The sequence below is a fragment of the Hypomesus nipponensis genome, chromosome 12, assembly GCF_054491055.1.
Source record: "Hypomesus nipponensis isolate SF chromosome 12, ASM5449105v1, whole genome shotgun sequence".
Classification (NCBI taxonomy): domain Eukaryota; kingdom Metazoa; phylum Chordata; class Actinopteri; order Osmeriformes; family Osmeridae; genus Hypomesus; species Hypomesus nipponensis.
In genome coordinates this window covers 17,062,501-17,075,000 of record NC_140372.1, presented here as the reverse complement: position 1 = coordinate 17,075,000, position 12,500 = coordinate 17,062,501, and the positions used below count along the sequence as shown (strand labels likewise).

The following is a 12,500-nucleotide window of genomic DNA, read 5'->3' as shown; positions in this document are numbered from 1 at the left end:
GGTCTCCCATCCAAGTACTAACCAGGCCCGACCCTGCTTAGCTTCCGAGATCAGACGAGATCGGGCGTTGCCAGGCTGGTATGGACGTACGAAATAAGTTGACAACCATAGGCTACTTATCCATATACAGATTTAGCAATTGACAATGCAAGGTGGTCTCTCTCTCTCTCTCTCGTGTCAAAATGAAAACAGCTTCCAGCCCCTTTCATGAAGGACTACTTGTGCATATTGCAAGATTTCAGTTTCTAAGTGAATGAGCAAAAGAGCATACAGCACCTGGTATTCCCAGGCGGTCTCCCATCCAAGTACTAACCAGGCCCGACCCTGCTTAGCTTCCGAGATCAGACGAGATCAGGCGTTGCCAGGCTGGTATGGCCGTACGAAATAAGTTGACAACCATAGGCTACTTATCCATATACAGATTTAGCAATTGACAATGCAAGGTAGTCTCTCTCTCTCTCTCTCTCTCTCGTGTCAAAATGAAAACAGCTTCCAGCCCCTTTCATGAAGGACTACTTGTGCATATTGCAAGATGTCAGTTTCTAAGTGAATGAGCAAAAGAGCATACAGCACCTGGTATTCCCAGGCGGTCTCCCATCCAAGTACTAACCAGGCCCGACCCTGCTTAGCTTCCGAGATCAGACGAGATCAGGCGTTGCCAGGCTGGTATGGCCGTACGAAATAAGTTGACAACCATAGGCTACTTATCCATATACAGATTTAGCAATTGACAATGCAAGGGAGCTCTCTCTCTCTCTCTCTCTCTCTCTCTCTCTCTCTCTCTCTCTCTCTCTCTCTCTCTCTCTCTCTCTCTCTCTCTCTCTCTCTCTCTCTCTCTCTCGTGTCAAAATGAAAACAGCTTCCAGCCCCTTTCATGAAGGACTACTTGTGCATATTGCAAGATGTCAGTTTCTAAGTGAATGAGCAAAAGAGCATACAGCACCTGGTATTCCCAGGCGGTCTCCCATCCAAGTACTAACCAGGCCCGACCCTGCTTAGCTTCCGAGATCAGACGTGATCGGGCGTTGCCAGGCTGGTATGGCCGTACGAAATAAGTTGACAACCATAGGCTACTTATCCATATACAGATTTAGCAATTCACAATGCAAGGTGGTCTCTCTCTCTCTCTCTCTCTCTCTCGTGTCAAAATGAAAACAGTTTCCAGCCCCTTTCATGAAGGACTACTTGTGCATATTGCAAGATGTCAGTTTCTAAGTGAATGAGCAAAAGAGCATACAGCACCTGGTATTCCCAGGCGGTCTCCCATCCAAGTACTAACCAGGCCCGACCCTGCTTAGCTTCCGAGATCAGACGAGATCGGGCGTTGCCAGGCTGGTATGGCCGTACGAAATAAGTTGACAACCATAGGCTACTTATCCATATACAGATTTAGCAATTGACAATGCAAGGTAGTCTCTCTCTCTCTCTCTCTCGTGTCAAAATGAAAACAGCTTCCAGCCCCTTTCATGAAGGACTACTTGTGCATATTGCAAGATGTCAGTTTCTAAGTGAATGTGCAAAAGAGCATACAGCACCTGGTATTCCCAGGCGGTCTCCCATCCAAGTACTAACCAGGCCCGACCCTGCTTAGCTTCCGAGATCAGACGAGATCGGGCGTTGCCAGGCTGGTATGGCCGTACGAAATAAGTTGACAACCATAGGCTACTTATCCATATACAGATTTAGCAATTGACAATGCAAGGTAGTCTCTCTCTCTCTCTCTCTCTCTCTCTCGTGTCAAAATGAAAACAGCTTCCAGCCCCTTTCATGAAGGACTACTTGTGCATATTGCAAGATGTCAGTTTCTAAGTGAATGAGCAAAAGAGCATACAGCACCTGGTATTCCCAGGCGGTCTCCCATCCAAGTACTAACCAGGCCCGACCCTGCTTAGCTTCCGAGATCAGACGAGATCGGGCGTTGCCAGGCTGGTATGGCCGTACGAAATAAGTTGACAACCATAGGCTACTTATCCATATACAGATTTAGCAATTGACAATGCAAGGTAGTCTCTCTCTCTCTCTCTCGTGTCAAAATGAAAACAGCTTCCAGCCCCTTTCATGAAGGACTACTTGTGCATATTGCAAGATGTCAGTTTCTAAGTGAATGAGCAAAAGAGCATACAGCACCTGGTATTCCCAGGCGGTCTCCCATCCAAGTACTAACCAGGCCCGACCCTGCTTAGCTTCCGAGATCAGACGAGATCGGGCGTTGCCAGGCTGGTATGGACGTACGAAATAAGTTGACAACCATAGGCTACTTATCCATATACAGATTTAGCAATTGACAATGCAAGGTGGTCTCTCTCTCTCTCTCTCGTGTCAAAATGAAAACAGCTTCCAGCCCCTTTCATGAAGGACTACTTGTGCATATTGCAAGATTTCAGTTTCTAAGTGAATGAGCAAAAGAGCATACAGCACCTGGTATTCCCAGGCGGTCTCCCATCCAAGTACTAACCAGGCCCGACCCTGCTTAGCTTCCGAGATCAGACGAGATCAGGCGTTGCCAGGCTGGTATGGCCGTACGAAATAAGTTGACAACCATAGGCTACTTATCCATATACAGATTTAGCAATTGACAATGCAAGGTAGTCTCTCTCTCTCTCTCTCTCTCTCGTGTCAAAATGAAAACAGCTTCCAGCCCCTTTCATGAAGGACTACTTGTGCATATTGCAAGATGTCAGTTTCTAAGTGAATGAGCAAAAGAGCATACAGCACCTGGTATTCCCAGGCGGTCTCCCATCCAAGTACTAACCAGGCCCGACCCTGCTTAGCTTCCGAGATCAGACGTGATCGGGCGTTGCCAGGCTGGTATGGCCGTACGAAATAAGTTGACAACCATAGGCTACTTATCCATATACAGATTTAGCAATTCACAATGCAAGGTGGTCTCTCTCTCTCTCTCTCTCTCTCTCTCTCGTGTCAAAATGAAAACAGTTTCCAGCCCCTTTCATGAAGGACTACTTGTGCATATTGCAAGATGTCAGTTTCTAAGTGAATGAGCAAAAGAGCATACAGCACCTGGTATTCCCAGGCGGTCTCCCATCCAAGTACTAACCAGGCCCGACCCTGCTTAGCTTCCGAGATCAGACGAGATCGGGCGTTGCCAGGCTGGTATGGCCGTACGAAATAAGTTGACAACCATAGGCTACTTATCCATATACAGATTTAGCAATTGACAATGCAAGGTAGTCTCTCTCTCTCTCTCTCTCGTGTCAAAATGAAAACAGCTTCCAGCCCCTTTCATGAAGGACTACTTGTGCATATTGCAAGATGTCAGTTTCTAAGTGAATGAGCAAAAGAGCATACAGCACCTGGTATTCCCAGGCGGTCTCCCATCCAAGTACTAACCAGGCCCGACCCTGCTTAGCTTCCGAGATCAGACGAGATCGGGCGTTGCCAGGCTGGTATGGCCATACGAAATAAGTTGACAACCATAGGCTACTTATCCATATACAGATTTAGCAATTGACAATGCAAGGTAGTCTCTCTCTCTCTCTCTCTCTCTCGTGTCAAAATGAAAACAGCTTCCAGCCCCTTTCATGAAGGACTACTTGTGCATATTGCAAGATGTCAGTTTCTAAGTGAATGAGCAAAAGAGCATACAGCACCTGGTATTCCCAGGCGGTCTCCCATCCAAGTACTAACCAGGCCCGACCCTGCTTAGCTTCCGAGATCAGACGAGATCGGGCGTTGCCAGGCTGGTATGGCTGTACGAAATAAGTTGACAACCATAGGCTACTTATCCATATACAGATTTAGCAATTGACAATGCAAGGTGGTCTCTCTCTCTCTCTCTCTCTCTCTCGTGTCAAAATGAAAACAGCTTCCAGCCCCTTTCATGAAGGACTACTTGTGCATATTGCAAGATTTCAGTTTCTAAGTGAATGAGCAAAAGAGCATACAGCACCTGGTATTCCCAGGCGGTCTCCCATCCAAGTACTAACCAGGCCCAACCCTGCTTAGCTTCCGAGATCAGACGAGATCAGGCGTTGCCAGGCTGGTATGGCCGTACGAAATAAGTTGACAACCATAGGCTACTTATCCATATACAGATTTAGCAATTGACAATGCAAGGTAGTCTCTCTCTCTCTCTCTCTCTCTCGTGTCAAAATGAAAACAGCTTCCAGCCCCTTTCATGAAGGACTACTTGTGCATATTGCAAGATGTCAGTTTCTAAGTGAATGAGCAAAAGAGCATACAGCACCTGGTATTCCCAGGCGGTCTCCCATCCAAGTACTAACCAGGCCCGACCCTGCTTAGCTTCCGAGATCAGACGTGATCGGGCGTTGCCAGGCTGGTATGGCCGTACGAAATAAGTTGACAACCATAGGCTACTTATCCATATACAGATTTAGCAATTCACAATGCAAGGTGGTCTCTCTCTCTCTCTCTCTCTCTCTCTCGTGTCAAAATGAAAACAGTTTCCAGCCCCTTTCATGAAGGACTACTTGTGCATATTGCAAGATGTCAGTTTCTAAGTGAATGAGCAAAAGAGCATACAGCACCTGGTATTCCCAGGCGGTCTCCCATCCAAGTACTAACCAGGCCCGACCCTGCTTAGCTTCCGAGATCAGACGAGATCGGGCGTTGCCAGGCTGGTATGGCCGTACGAAATAAGTTGACAACCATAGGCTACTTATCCATATACAGATTTAGCAATTGACAATGCAAGGTGGTCTCTCTCTCTCTCGTGTCAAAATGAAAACAGCTTCCAGCCCCTTTCATGAAGGACTACTTGTGCATATTGCAAGATTTCAGTTTCTAAGTGAATGAGCAAAAGAGCATACAGCACCTGGTATTCCCAGGCGGTCTCCCATCCAAGTACTAACCAGGCCCGACCCTGCTTAGCTTCCAAGATCAGACGAGATCGGGCGTTGCCAGGCTGGTATGGCCGTACGAAATAAGTTGACAACCATAGGCTACTTATCCATATACAGATTTAGCAATTGACAATGCAAGGTAGTCTCTCTCTCTCTCTCATGTCAAAATGAAAACAGCTTCCAGCCCCTTTCATGAAGGACTACTTGTGCATATTGCAAGATGTCAGTTTCTAAGTGAATGAGCAAAAGAGCATACAGCACCTGGTATTCCCAGGCGGTCTCCCATCCAAGTACTAACCAGGCCCGACCCTGCTTAGCTTCCGAGATCAGACGAGATCGGGCGTTGCCAGGCTGGTATGGCCATACGAAATAAGTTGACAACCATAGGCTACTTATCCATATACAGATTTATTAATTGACAATGCAAGGTAGTCTCTCTCTCTCTCTCTCTCTCTCTCTCTCTCTCGTGTCAAAATGAAAACAGCTTCCAGCCCCTTTCATGAAGGACTACTTGTGCATATTGCAAGATGTCAGTTTCTAAGTGAATGAGCAAAAGAGCATACAGCACCTGGTATTCCCAGGCGGTCTCCCATCCAAGTACTAACCAGGCCCGACCCTGCTTAGCTTCCGAGATCAGACGAGATCAGGCGTTGCCAGGCTGGTATGGCCGTACGAAATAAGTTGACAACCATAGGCTACTTATCCATATACAGATTTAGCAATTGACAATGCAAGGTAGTCTCTCTCTCTCTCTCTCTCTCTCGTGTCAAAATGAAAACAGCTTCCAGCCCCTTTCATGAAGGACTACTTGTGCATATTGCAAGATGTCAGTTTCTAAGTGAATGAGCAAAAGAGCATACAGCACCTGGTATTCCCAGGCGGTCTCCCATCCAAGTACTAACCAGTCCCGACCCTGCTTAGCTTCCGAGATCAGACGTGATCGGGCGTTGCCAGGCTGGTATGGCCGTACGAAATAAGTTGACAACCATAGGCTACTTATCCATATACAGATTTAGCAATTCACAATGCAAGGTGGTCTCTCTCTCTCTCTCTCTCTCTCTCTCTCGTGTCAAAATGAAAACAGTTTCCAGCCCCTTTCATGAAGGACTACTTGTGCATATTGCAAGATGTCAGTTTCTAAGTGAATGAGCAAAAGAGCATACAGCACCTGGTATTCCCAGGCGGTCTCCCATCCAAGTACTAACCAGGCCCGACCCTGCTTAGCTTCCGAGATCAGACGAGATCGGGCGTTGCCAGGCTGGTATGGCCGTACGAAATAAGTTGACAACCATAGGCTACTTATCCATATACAGATTTAGCAATTGACAATGCAAGGTAGTCTCTCTCTCTCTCTCTCTCGTGTCAAAATGAAAACAGCTTCCAGCCCCTTTCATGAAGGACTACTTGTGCATATTGCAAGATGTCAGTTTCTAAGTGAATGAGCAAAAGAGCATACAGCACCTGGTATTCCCAGGCGGTCTCCCATCCAAGTACTAACCAGGCCCGACCCTGCTTAGCTTCCGAGATCAGACGAGATCGGGCGTTGCCAGGCTGGTATGGCCGTACGAAATAAGTTGACAACCATAGGCTACTTATCCATATACAGATTTAGCAATTGACAATGCAAGGTAGTCTCTCTCTCTCTCTCTCTCTCTCGTGTCAAAATGAAAACAGCTTCCAGCCCCTTTCATGAAGGACTACTTGTGCATATTGCAAGATGTCAGTTTCTAAGTGAATGAGCAAAAGAGCATACAGCACCTGGTATTCCCAGGCGGTCTCCCATCCAAGTACTAACCAGGCCCGACCCTGCTTAGCTTCCGAGATCAGACGAGATCAGGCGTTGCCAGGCTGGTATGGCTGTACGAAATAAGTTGACAACCATAGGCTACTTATCCATATACAGATTTAGCAATTGACAATGCAAGGTGGTCTCTCTCTCTCTCTCTCTCTCTCTCGTGTCAAAATGAAAACAGCTTCCAGCCCCTTTCATGAAGGACTACTTGTGCATATTGCAAGATTTCAGTTTCTAAGTGAATGAGCAAAAGAGCATACAGCACCTGGTATTCCCAGGCGGTCTCCCATCCAAGTACTAACCAGGCCCAACCCTGCTTAGCTTCCGAGATCAGACGAGATCAGGCGTTGCCAGGCTGGTATGGCCGTACGAAATAAGTTGACAACCATAGGCTACTTATCCATATACAGATTTAGCAATTGACAATGCAAGGTAGTCTCTCTCTCTCTCTCTCTCTCTCGTGTCAAAATGAAAACAGCTTCCAGCCCCTTTCATGAAGGACTACTTGTGCATATTGCAAGATGTCAGTTTCTAAGTGAATGAGCAAAAGAGCATACAGCACCTGGTATTCCCAGGCGGTCTCCCATCCAAGTACTAACCAGGCCCGACCCTGCTTAGCTTCCGAGATCAGACGTGATCGGGCGTTGCCAGGCTGGTATGGCCGTACGAAATAAGTTGACAACCATAGGCTACTTATCCATATACAGATTTAGCAATTCACAATGCAAGGTGGTCTCTCTCTCTCTCTCTCTCTCTCTCTCGTGTCAAAATGAAAACAGTTTCCAGCCCCTTTCATGAAGGACTACTTGTGCATATTGCAAGATGTCAGTTTCTAAGTGAATGAGCAAAAGAGCATACAGCACCTGGTATTCCCAGGCGGTCTCCCATCCAAGTACTAACCAGGCCCGACCCTGCTTAGCTTCCGAGATCAGACGAGATCGGGCGTTGCCAGGCTGGTATGGCCGTACGAAATAAGTTGACAACCATAGGCTACTTATCCATATACAGATTTAGCAATTGACAATGCAAGGTGGTCTCTCTCTCTCTCGTGTCAAAATGAAAACAGCTTCCAGCCCCTTTCATGAAGGACTACTTGTGCATATTGCAAGATTTCAGTTTCTAAGTGAATGAGCAAAAGAGCATACAGCACCTGGTATTCCCAGGCGGTCTCCCATCCAAGTACTAACCAGGCCCGACCCTGCTTAGCTTCCAAGATCAGACGAGATCGGGCGTTGCCAGGCTGGTATGGCCGTACGAAATAAGTTGACAACCATAGGCTACTTATCCATATACAGATTTAGCAATTGACAATGCAAGGTAGTCTCTCTCTCTCTCTCATGTCAAAATGAAAACAGCTTCCAGCCCCTTTCATGAAGGACTACTTGTGCATATTGCAAGATGTCAGTTTCTAAGTGAATGAGCAAAAGAGCATACAGCACCTGGTATTCCCAGGCGGTCTCCCATCCAAGTACTAACCAGGCCCGACCCTGCTTAGCTTCCGAGATCAGACGAGATCGGGCGTTGCCAGGCTGGTATGGCCATACGAAATAAGTTGACAACCATAGGCTACTTATCCATATACAGATTTAGCAATTGACAATGCAAGGTAGTCTCTCTCTCTCTCTCTCTCTCTCTCTCTCTCTCGTGTCAAAATGAAAACAGCTTCCAGCCCCTTTCATGAAGGACTACTTGTGCATATTGCAAGATGTCAGTTTCTAAGTGAATGAGCAAAAGAGCATACAGCACCTGGTATTCCCAGGCGGTCTCCCATCCAAGTACTAACCAGGCCCGACCCTGCTTAGCTTCCGAGATCAGACGAGATCGGGCGTTGCCAGGCTGGTATGGCCGTACGAAAAAAGTTGACAACCATAGGCTACTTATCCATATACAGATTTAGCAATTGACAATGCAAGGTAGTCTCTCTCTCTCTCTCTCTCTCTCTCTCTCGTGTCAAAATGAAAACAGCTTCCAGCCCCTTTCATGAAGGACTACTTGTGCATATTGCAAGATGTCAGTTTCTAAGTGAATGAGCAAAAGAGCATACAGCACCTGGTATTCCCAGGCGGTCTCCCATCCAAGTACTAACCAGGCCCGACCCTGCTTAGCTTCCGAGATCAGGCGTTGCCAGGCTGGTATGGCCGTACGAAATAAGTTGACAACCATAGGCTACTTATCCATATACAGATTTAGCAATTGACAATGCAAGGTGGTCTCTCTCTCTCTCGTGTCAAAATGAAAACAGCTTCCAGCCCCTTTCATGAAGGACTACTTGTGCATATTGCAAGATTTCAGTTTCTAAGTGAATGAGCAAAAGAGCATACAGCACCTGGTATTCCCAGGCGGTCTCCCATCCAAGTACTAACCAGGCCCGACCCTGCTTAGCTTCCAAGATCAGACGAGATCGGGCGTTGCCAGGCTGGTATGGCCGTACGAAATAAGTTGACAACCATAGGCTACTTATCCATATACAGATTTAGCAATTGACAATGCAAGGTAGTCTCTCTCTCTCTCTCATGTCAAAATGAAAACAGCTTCCAGCCCCTTTCATGAAGGACTACTTGTGCATATTGCAAGATGTCAGTTTCTAAGTGAATGAGCAAAAGAGCATACAGCACCTGGTATTCCCAGGCGGTCTCCCATCCAAGTACTAACCAGGCCCGACCCTGCTTAGCTTCCGAGATCAGACGAGATCGGGCGTTGCCAGGCTGGTATGGCCATACGAAATAAGTTGACAACCATAGGCTACTTATCCATATACAGATTTAGCAATTGACAATGCAAGGTAGTCTCTCTCTCTCTCTCTCTCTCTCTCTCTCTCTCGTGTCAAAATGAAAACAGCTTCCAGCCCCTTTCATGAAGGACTACTTGTGCATATTGCAAGATGTCAGTTTCTAAGTGAATGAGCAAAAGAGCATACAGCACCTGGTATTCCCAGGCGGTCTCCCATCCAAGTACTAACCAGGCCCGACCCTGCTTAGCTTCCGAGATCAGACGAGATCGGGCGTTGCCAGGCTGGTATGGCCGTACGAAAAAAGTTGACAACCATAGGCTACTTATCCATATACAGATTTAGCAATTGACAATGCAAGGTAGTCTCTCTCTCTCTCTCTCTCTCTCTCTCTCGTGTCAAAATGAAAACAGCTTCCAGCCCCTTTCATGAAGGACTACTTGTGCATATTGCAAGATGTCAGTTTCTAAGTGAATGAGCAAAAGAGCATACAGCACCTGGTATTCCCAGGCGGTCTCCCATCCAAGTACTAACCAGGCCCGACCCTGCTTAGCTTCCGAGATCAGGCGTTGCCAGGCTGGTATGGCCGTACGAAATAAGTTGACAACCATAGGCTACTTATCCATATACAGATTTAGCAATTGACAATGCAAGGTGGTCTCTCTCTCTCTCTCTCGTGTCAAAATGAAAACAGCTTCCAGCCCCTTTCATGAAGGACTACTTGTGCATATTGCAAGATGTCAGTTTCTAAGTGAATGAGCAAAAGAGCATACAGCACCTGGTATTCCCAGGCGGTCTCCCATCCAAGTACTAACCAGGCCCGACCCTGCTTAGCTTCCGAGATCAGACGAGATCGGGCGTTGCCAGGCTGGTATGGCCGTACGAAATAAGTTGACAACCATAGGCTACTTATCCATATACAGATTTAGCAATTGACAATGCAAGGTAGTCTCTCTCTCTCTCTCTCTCTCTCTCTCTCTCTCTCTCTCTCGTGTCAAAATGAAAACAGCTTCCAGCCCCTTTCATGAAGGACTACTTGTGCATATTGCAAGATGTCAGTTTCTAAGTGAATGAGCAAAAGAGCATACAGCACCTGGTATTCCCAGGCGGTCTCCCATCCAAGTACTAACCAGGCCCGACCCTGCTTAGCTTCCGAGATCAGACGAGATCGGGCGTTGCCAGGCTGGTATGGCCGTACGAAATAAGTTGACAACCATAGGCTACTTATCCATATACAGATTTAGCAATTGACAATGCAAGGTGGTCTCTCTATCTCTCTCTCGTGTCAAAATGAAAACAGCTTCCAGCCCCTTTCATGAAGGACTACTTGTGCATATTGCAAGATTTCAGTTTCTAAGTGAATGAGCAAAAGAGCATACAGCACCTGGTATTCCCAGGCGGTCTCCCATCCAAGTACTAACCAGGCCCGACCCTGCTTAGCTTCCGAGATCAGACGAGATCGGGCGTTGACAGGCTGGTATGGCCGTACGAAATAAGTTGACAACCATAGGCTACTTATCCATATACAGATTTAGCAATTGACAATGCAAGGTGGTCTCTCTCTCTCTCTCTCGTGTCAAAATGAAAACAGCTTCCAGCCCCTTTCATGAAGGACTACTTGTGCATATTGCAAGATTTCAGTTTCTAAGTGAATGAGCAAAAGAGCATACAGCACCTGGTATTCCCAGGCGGTCTCCCATCCAAGTACTAACCAGGCCCGACCCTGCTTAGCTTCCGAGATCAGGCGTTGCCAGGCTGGTATGGCCGTACGAAATAAGTTGACAACCATAGGCTACTTATCCATATACAGATTTAGCAATTGACAATGCAAGGTGGTCTCTCTCTCTCTCTCTCATGTCAAAATGAAAACAGCTTCCAGCCCCTTTTGTGAAGGACTACTTGTGCATATTGCAAGATTTCAGTTTCTAAGTGAATGAGCAAAAGAGCATACAGCACCTGGTATTCCCAGGCGGTCTCCCATCCAAGTACTAACCAGGCCCGACCCTGCTTAGCTTCCGAGATCAGACGAGATCGGGCGTTGCCAGGCTGGTATGGCCGTACGAAATAAGTTGACAACCATAGGCTACTTATCCATATACAGATTTAGCAATTGACAATGCAAGGTGGTCTCTCTATCTCTCTCTCGTGTCAAAATGAAAACAGCTTCCAGCCCCTTTCATGAAGGACTACTTGTGCATATTGCAAGATTTCAGTTTCTAAGTGAATGAGCAAAAGAGCATACAGCACCTGGTATTCCCAGGCGGTCTCCCATCCAAGTACTAACCAGGCCCGACCCTGCTTAGCTTCCGAGATCAGACGAGATCGGGCGTTGACAGGCTGGTATGGCCGTACGAAATAAGTTGACAACCATAGGCTACTTATCCATATACAGATTTAGCAATTGACAATGCAAGGTGGTCTCTCTCTCTCTCTCTCGTGTCAAAATGAAAACAGCTTCCAGCCCCTTTCATGAAGGACTACTTGTGCATATTGCAAGATTTCAGTTTCTAAGTGAATGAGCAAAAGAGCATACAGCACCTGGTATTCCCAGGCGGTCTCCCATCCAAGTACTAACCAGGCCCGACCCTGCTTAGCTTCCGAGATCAGGCGTTGCCAGGCTGGTATGGCCGTACGAAATAAGTTGACAACCATAGGCTACTTATCCATATACAGATTTAGCAATTGACAATGCAAGGTGGTCTCTCTCTCTCTCTCTCATGTCAAAATGAAAACAGCTTCCAGCCCCTTTTGTGAAGGACTACTTGTGCATATTGCAAGATTTCAGTTTCTAAGTGAATGAGCAAAAGAGCATACAGCACCTGGTATTCCCAGGCGGTCTCCCATCCAAGTACTAACCAGGCCCGACCCTGCTTAGCTTCCGAGATCAGACGAGATCGGGCGTTGCCAGGCTGGTATGGCCGTACGAAATAAGTTGACAACCATAGGCTACTTATCCATATACAGATTTAGCAATTGACAATGCAAGGTGGTCTCTCTATCTCTCTCTCGTGTCAAAATGAAAACAGCTTCCAGCCCCTTTCATGAAGGACTACTTGTGCATATTGCAAGATTTCAGTTTCTAAGTGAATGAGCAAAAGAGCATACAGCACCTGGTATTCCCAGGCGGTCTCCCATCCAAGTACTAACCAGGCCCGACCCT

At 46.9% G+C, this 12,500-nt stretch overlaps 36 non-coding genes and 7 pseudogenes across 36 annotated transcripts in view; all 43 read right to left on the bottom strand.

Moving 5' to 3' along the window:
- Window positions 1-92, bottom strand: part of LOC146265380 (5S ribosomal RNA) — a 119-nt pseudogene extending 27 nt beyond the window's left edge.
- A 172-nt stretch (window positions 93-264) lies between these two features.
- LOC146265379 (5S ribosomal RNA) lies at window positions 265-383 on the bottom strand. The gene has a single exon (XR_014728570.1). It is a non-coding gene; the product is annotated as a 5S ribosomal RNA (ribosomal RNA).
- Window positions 384-561: 178 nt separating this feature from the next.
- On the bottom strand, window positions 562-680 carry LOC146265378 (5S ribosomal RNA). The gene has a single exon (XR_014728569.1). It is a non-coding gene; the product is annotated as a 5S ribosomal RNA (ribosomal RNA).
- A 251-nt stretch (window positions 681-931) lies between these two features.
- On the bottom strand, window positions 932-1,050 carry LOC146265377 (5S ribosomal RNA). The gene has a single exon (XR_014727794.1). It is a non-coding gene; the product is annotated as a 5S ribosomal RNA (ribosomal RNA).
- Window positions 1,051-1,230: 180 nt separating this feature from the next.
- On the bottom strand, window positions 1,231-1,349 carry LOC146265376 (5S ribosomal RNA). Its single transcript, XR_014726414.1, has one exon. It is a non-coding gene; the product is annotated as a 5S ribosomal RNA (ribosomal RNA).
- A 174-nt stretch (window positions 1,350-1,523) lies between these two features.
- On the bottom strand, window positions 1,524-1,642 carry LOC146265375 (5S ribosomal RNA). Its single transcript, XR_014726413.1, has one exon. It is a non-coding gene; the product is annotated as a 5S ribosomal RNA (ribosomal RNA).
- A 182-nt stretch (window positions 1,643-1,824) lies between these two features.
- LOC146265374 (5S ribosomal RNA) lies at window positions 1,825-1,943 on the bottom strand. The gene has a single exon (XR_014726412.1). It is a non-coding gene; the product is annotated as a 5S ribosomal RNA (ribosomal RNA).
- Window positions 1,944-2,115: 172 nt separating this feature from the next.
- LOC146265373 (5S ribosomal RNA) lies at window positions 2,116-2,234 on the bottom strand (annotated as a pseudogene).
- A 172-nt stretch (window positions 2,235-2,406) lies between these two features.
- Window positions 2,407-2,525, bottom strand: LOC146265372 (5S ribosomal RNA). The gene has a single exon (XR_014728568.1). It is a non-coding gene; the product is annotated as a 5S ribosomal RNA (ribosomal RNA).
- Window positions 2,526-2,703: 178 nt separating this feature from the next.
- LOC146265371 (5S ribosomal RNA) lies at window positions 2,704-2,822 on the bottom strand. The gene has a single exon (XR_014727793.1). It is a non-coding gene; the product is annotated as a 5S ribosomal RNA (ribosomal RNA).
- A 184-nt stretch (window positions 2,823-3,006) lies between these two features.
- LOC146265370 (5S ribosomal RNA) lies at window positions 3,007-3,125 on the bottom strand. Its single transcript, XR_014726411.1, has one exon. It is a non-coding gene; the product is annotated as a 5S ribosomal RNA (ribosomal RNA).
- A 174-nt stretch (window positions 3,126-3,299) lies between these two features.
- On the bottom strand, window positions 3,300-3,418 carry LOC146265369 (5S ribosomal RNA). The gene has a single exon (XR_014728052.1). It is a non-coding gene; the product is annotated as a 5S ribosomal RNA (ribosomal RNA).
- Window positions 3,419-3,596: 178 nt separating this feature from the next.
- On the bottom strand, window positions 3,597-3,715 carry LOC146265368 (5S ribosomal RNA). Its single transcript, XR_014727527.1, has one exon. It is a non-coding gene; the product is annotated as a 5S ribosomal RNA (ribosomal RNA).
- Window positions 3,716-3,895: 180 nt separating this feature from the next.
- LOC146265367 (5S ribosomal RNA) lies at window positions 3,896-4,014 on the bottom strand. Its single transcript, XR_014728341.1, has one exon. It is a non-coding gene; the product is annotated as a 5S ribosomal RNA (ribosomal RNA).
- Window positions 4,015-4,192: 178 nt separating this feature from the next.
- LOC146265366 (5S ribosomal RNA) lies at window positions 4,193-4,311 on the bottom strand. Its single transcript, XR_014727792.1, has one exon. It is a non-coding gene; the product is annotated as a 5S ribosomal RNA (ribosomal RNA).
- Window positions 4,312-4,493: 182 nt separating this feature from the next.
- On the bottom strand, window positions 4,494-4,612 carry LOC146265365 (5S ribosomal RNA). Its single transcript, XR_014726410.1, has one exon. It is a non-coding gene; the product is annotated as a 5S ribosomal RNA (ribosomal RNA).
- A 168-nt stretch (window positions 4,613-4,780) lies between these two features.
- LOC146265364 (5S ribosomal RNA) lies at window positions 4,781-4,899 on the bottom strand. Its single transcript, XR_014728911.1, has one exon. It is a non-coding gene; the product is annotated as a 5S ribosomal RNA (ribosomal RNA).
- A 170-nt stretch (window positions 4,900-5,069) lies between these two features.
- Window positions 5,070-5,188, bottom strand: LOC146265363 (5S ribosomal RNA). The gene has a single exon (XR_014728050.1). It is a non-coding gene; the product is annotated as a 5S ribosomal RNA (ribosomal RNA).
- A 188-nt stretch (window positions 5,189-5,376) lies between these two features.
- On the bottom strand, window positions 5,377-5,495 carry LOC146265362 (5S ribosomal RNA). Its single transcript, XR_014728567.1, has one exon. It is a non-coding gene; the product is annotated as a 5S ribosomal RNA (ribosomal RNA).
- A 178-nt stretch (window positions 5,496-5,673) lies between these two features.
- Window positions 5,674-5,792, bottom strand: LOC146265361 (5S ribosomal RNA; annotated as a pseudogene).
- Window positions 5,793-5,976: 184 nt separating this feature from the next.
- Window positions 5,977-6,095, bottom strand: LOC146265360 (5S ribosomal RNA). Its single transcript, XR_014726408.1, has one exon. It is a non-coding gene; the product is annotated as a 5S ribosomal RNA (ribosomal RNA).
- Window positions 6,096-6,269: 174 nt separating this feature from the next.
- On the bottom strand, window positions 6,270-6,388 carry LOC146265359 (5S ribosomal RNA). The gene has a single exon (XR_014726407.1). It is a non-coding gene; the product is annotated as a 5S ribosomal RNA (ribosomal RNA).
- Window positions 6,389-6,566: 178 nt separating this feature from the next.
- Window positions 6,567-6,685, bottom strand: LOC146265358 (5S ribosomal RNA). The gene has a single exon (XR_014728929.1). It is a non-coding gene; the product is annotated as a 5S ribosomal RNA (ribosomal RNA).
- A 180-nt stretch (window positions 6,686-6,865) lies between these two features.
- Window positions 6,866-6,984, bottom strand: LOC146265357 (5S ribosomal RNA). Its single transcript, XR_014728339.1, has one exon. It is a non-coding gene; the product is annotated as a 5S ribosomal RNA (ribosomal RNA).
- Window positions 6,985-7,162: 178 nt separating this feature from the next.
- LOC146265356 (5S ribosomal RNA) lies at window positions 7,163-7,281 on the bottom strand. The gene has a single exon (XR_014727791.1). It is a non-coding gene; the product is annotated as a 5S ribosomal RNA (ribosomal RNA).
- A 182-nt stretch (window positions 7,282-7,463) lies between these two features.
- Window positions 7,464-7,582, bottom strand: LOC146265355 (5S ribosomal RNA). Its single transcript, XR_014726406.1, has one exon. It is a non-coding gene; the product is annotated as a 5S ribosomal RNA (ribosomal RNA).
- Window positions 7,583-7,750: 168 nt separating this feature from the next.
- On the bottom strand, window positions 7,751-7,869 carry LOC146265354 (5S ribosomal RNA). Its single transcript, XR_014728910.1, has one exon. It is a non-coding gene; the product is annotated as a 5S ribosomal RNA (ribosomal RNA).
- A 170-nt stretch (window positions 7,870-8,039) lies between these two features.
- On the bottom strand, window positions 8,040-8,158 carry LOC146265353 (5S ribosomal RNA). Its single transcript, XR_014728049.1, has one exon. It is a non-coding gene; the product is annotated as a 5S ribosomal RNA (ribosomal RNA).
- Window positions 8,159-8,346: 188 nt separating this feature from the next.
- On the bottom strand, window positions 8,347-8,465 carry LOC146265352 (5S ribosomal RNA). Its single transcript, XR_014726405.1, has one exon. It is a non-coding gene; the product is annotated as a 5S ribosomal RNA (ribosomal RNA).
- Window positions 8,466-8,649: 184 nt separating this feature from the next.
- LOC146265351 (5S ribosomal RNA) lies at window positions 8,650-8,758 on the bottom strand (annotated as a pseudogene).
- A 168-nt stretch (window positions 8,759-8,926) lies between these two features.
- LOC146265350 (5S ribosomal RNA) lies at window positions 8,927-9,045 on the bottom strand. Its single transcript, XR_014728909.1, has one exon. It is a non-coding gene; the product is annotated as a 5S ribosomal RNA (ribosomal RNA).
- Window positions 9,046-9,215: 170 nt separating this feature from the next.
- Window positions 9,216-9,334, bottom strand: LOC146265349 (5S ribosomal RNA). The gene has a single exon (XR_014728048.1). It is a non-coding gene; the product is annotated as a 5S ribosomal RNA (ribosomal RNA).
- A 188-nt stretch (window positions 9,335-9,522) lies between these two features.
- On the bottom strand, window positions 9,523-9,641 carry LOC146265348 (5S ribosomal RNA). Its single transcript, XR_014726404.1, has one exon. It is a non-coding gene; the product is annotated as a 5S ribosomal RNA (ribosomal RNA).
- Window positions 9,642-9,825: 184 nt separating this feature from the next.
- Window positions 9,826-9,934, bottom strand: LOC146265347 (5S ribosomal RNA; annotated as a pseudogene).
- A 172-nt stretch (window positions 9,935-10,106) lies between these two features.
- Window positions 10,107-10,225, bottom strand: LOC146265346 (5S ribosomal RNA). Its single transcript, XR_014726403.1, has one exon. It is a non-coding gene; the product is annotated as a 5S ribosomal RNA (ribosomal RNA).
- Window positions 10,226-10,421: 196 nt separating this feature from the next.
- LOC146265345 (5S ribosomal RNA) lies at window positions 10,422-10,540 on the bottom strand. Its single transcript, XR_014726402.1, has one exon. It is a non-coding gene; the product is annotated as a 5S ribosomal RNA (ribosomal RNA).
- Window positions 10,541-10,712: 172 nt separating this feature from the next.
- LOC146265344 (5S ribosomal RNA) lies at window positions 10,713-10,831 on the bottom strand. The gene has a single exon (XR_014728101.1). It is a non-coding gene; the product is annotated as a 5S ribosomal RNA (ribosomal RNA).
- A 172-nt stretch (window positions 10,832-11,003) lies between these two features.
- On the bottom strand, window positions 11,004-11,112 carry LOC146265343 (5S ribosomal RNA; annotated as a pseudogene).
- Window positions 11,113-11,284: 172 nt separating this feature from the next.
- LOC146265342 (5S ribosomal RNA) lies at window positions 11,285-11,403 on the bottom strand. Its single transcript, XR_014726401.1, has one exon. It is a non-coding gene; the product is annotated as a 5S ribosomal RNA (ribosomal RNA).
- A 172-nt stretch (window positions 11,404-11,575) lies between these two features.
- LOC146265341 (5S ribosomal RNA) lies at window positions 11,576-11,694 on the bottom strand. The gene has a single exon (XR_014728100.1). It is a non-coding gene; the product is annotated as a 5S ribosomal RNA (ribosomal RNA).
- Window positions 11,695-11,866: 172 nt separating this feature from the next.
- On the bottom strand, window positions 11,867-11,975 carry LOC146265340 (5S ribosomal RNA; annotated as a pseudogene).
- Window positions 11,976-12,147: 172 nt separating this feature from the next.
- LOC146265339 (5S ribosomal RNA) lies at window positions 12,148-12,266 on the bottom strand. The gene has a single exon (XR_014726400.1). It is a non-coding gene; the product is annotated as a 5S ribosomal RNA (ribosomal RNA).
- Window positions 12,267-12,438: 172 nt separating this feature from the next.
- LOC146265338 (5S ribosomal RNA) overlaps window positions 12,439-12,500 on the bottom strand; it is a 119-nt gene continuing 57 nt past the window's right edge. The window contains exon 1 of the ribosomal RNA XR_014728099.1: window positions 12,439-12,500. This exon is cut by the window's right edge and continues 57 nt beyond it. This is a non-coding gene — a ribosomal RNA (5S ribosomal RNA).